Here is a 3,090-nt window from a genome sequence, read left to right on the forward strand (position 1 = left end):
TGAACTCAATATGCTGCTATAACACTTGCAAAACAAGATTCCTGAAAGCTTTCACACGCGTATTTGTAAAGAAGAAGCCATTATCCGTTGTGGGATACCAAGGTATTTAACAAAAGACACCATTATGAACGTTTGCCTCTGCTGGTCTTTGTTATATTTGAGGTAACCATGGTGACACTAGACTGTGACAAAGCAACAGTTTTTAATCGTTTATATTCACCAGGCCTGTCCAATCCTGGCTTTTAACAGTTCATTAAGGTAGGTCATGGCATTATTATGACCTACTGTAATAAAGATGGTAAAGCCAAATTACAGCACAGTCAAATCATAGTAAAACAGGGTACAGGAAAACCCTATTTATACTCTGGTTATCAAAGGTCAAAAATATCTTAGACACATCCGAAGTTAAAATATACAGTATGTTATAGGTATTCTCATTTTATATAAAATCTCCAGTAGTGCTTTCTTTTACTATAACTGTTTTGTAATCAATACAACTTAGTTAGGTTAGAAGAAACCAAGCTTGTTATTTAGCAAGCTTTTATTCACTTTAAGATCACAAGAAACGTTACAAATTGAGCCACTAGCCTGTTTGGTGGTTAGTAGTTAATTGATCCCAGGATGTCATCCAGCTGTTTCTGTAAAGAAGCCAGGGTATTGGCTTCAACGGCACAGCTGGGCAGCTTGTTCCACTCACCCACCACCCTTTGGGAAAAGAAGCGCATCTTGTTCTCAGTTTTAAATGCACTTTCACACAGCTCCCAAATGTGCGTTCTGCTTCGTGTTCCACTATTTATTCTGAAGAAGTCTGTGGTTTGACTTTATCAATGTATTTGAGGATTTTGAATACTTATATTGTATCAAGTACTTTAGAAACCTTTGATCAGAATGTTCAAAAGCCTGAACACAACACGTCTGAGAAAACTATACCTGAGCAATGATTAGGAATTGTTGTTGGAGCTGATCCATTACATTTGCCATTCAAAGCTGAATAACTTGTTGTCGGGTGTTACTTGTCATTAACATTCAGCAGAGACCCGTAAAATGTTATGTTTTACTACGAAATGAAGTTCTATCAGAAGAAGATCATTATATAATTGTTTCTGCATAAATACTTTGGCATATCAGTATACACTGCTATACTGTTTAAATATTTACCTTTTCCCCTCTAGGAAGAATTACAGTATAGTTATAACACCCCTTAAGATACACTGAACTGAAGTGATTAGACTGTCAGTTGTGACTCCTAGTAACGACTGAACATTATGTAAAGTCCAAAGACCAGCCCAATTACAAAAAAAAATACATTTAACAAACTCATTCACACTGTATGTTGTCTAGCCGGATGTGATACAAAACCCCAAAATGATTTGTCAAGTCCTCACTAAGCCAGCTTCCGGGTACAATTTCACCATCATTAAAATCACAACGGGACTGAGATTTTAACACTGAGCAGAACAAATCCCATTGAAATAGAAAGACCTTTTTATTTATAAAAACAGCACTGATACTGATATCAACACAAGGACACACAAAGGCAGGTGTTCTGACTCAACACAACAGGAATGCACAGAACAAAGCACTCTGGATAAAGATACAGCTTCACTGTGTCCTAGCAGATGAATACAAAAGACTTTAATTATAAGAGGTATGTGTGTGGGGACAATGTATTTTCTCGTTTCATGTTAGTTTTCTTAATAGTTGGAAATTTAGTGTATATGTCTTCCTACCAGATGTCCAATTTGAAGTAGCATTGCTGCCTGGCAACACTGGAGCCCTGAGTTCAGCTCCTGGGGTGTGTTTGTGTGAAGTCTGTGTGTTCTCCCTGTGTTCTTGTGGGTTTCCTCTCTGTCCAAAGACATACTGGTGGGTTAATTGGCTTCTGTGAAAACTGGCCGTGGTGTGAGTGTCAGTGTGTCCGTGTGTGTCCTGTCACGGACCAGAGTCCTGGCCAGGGTGTATCCAGGCTTGTGCCTGTTGCTTGCTGGGATAGCGAATAAGGGACATACAGATGAGTGGAGAAAAAAACAAGTCAGCAATTTTCACAATTTAGAAAAAAAACCCCAAAGAAACTGGGTTATCAGTGTGTGAGACAGACACATAACTTACATGCACGATGAAAATGAAGGTAAAAAAATAAAAAGCAGTTACCAAAATTAAGCAAGTTAATAGCCGTGGGAATAAAGGATAACGTGTATCTAGGTGGTGTAAATTGTTGCAGGTAGGGTGTGTTTAGACGGCTAGGACTCTTGACTGCTGAGTGCCTGCAGGCATAGGGTTGTAAGAATTGGATTAAGCTTTAAGAAGTGCAAATCTAAAACACTAAGAAACCACTATTCTGGGATAAGCGATTATTTTTTTCTTCAAAATGAAATTCGATCCTTTGATACGTCGTATATTTATGAAAACGTCCAGTTAAAGAGTAGGATATATTCAGACATGGAATCTCGAAACTCGAATAAGGGGGTTCTGGCTAATATAGAGACACCTAGTAACCACTATTTTAAAAAAAGCATCCCATTTTTAGCGATATAAAATGTCATAGTGTTATAGCCGTGTTTTAAAGAACTTTTCTGCACATGTGCCCAGGTATGGCAACTCATTTGACGTAATCGTTGCGTCATCGTTCGTGGCGTTAAAACTACACCGACGGCGAATAATGAGTTAGGAAAAAAACGCCGATTCTTATCTAGGCACAGCATCGCATAAAGTACAGGAAAAGATAGCACAACTCTTACGCAACCTCGGTTTCTGTAACCCTTCACCCACCCTCGCCTGCCAGCGGCCTCGGCCAGGGGCGACCCCGGTCATGTGACCATGACGCTTGGGCCACGCCTCCCCTTGGGTTGTACTACCTTTACAGCTTTGGGGGTGATAGAGAAGACAAATATGTTATAAGCTTTTTAGTTTTAATTTAAAAAGAACAATATTTAAAAGAAATACTGTGAGAATATAGTAAATAAATCATTTTAAGTGGAAAAAAATCTTTGAAATAATTTATAAGTTAAACATCCCTGTCTTCACCTTCCCTCTGCCTCCCCTGAGTCGCTCGAAGACTGTAGCCGTCGGTCTGGCTCTCCGGGTGTTATT

This window comes from Atractosteus spatula, chromosome 27 (genome assembly GCF_055471065.1).
Source record: "Atractosteus spatula isolate fAtrSpa1 chromosome 27, fAtrSpa1.hap1, whole genome shotgun sequence".
NCBI classification, from domain to species: Eukaryota; Metazoa; Chordata; class Actinopteri; order Semionotiformes; family Lepisosteidae; genus Atractosteus; species Atractosteus spatula.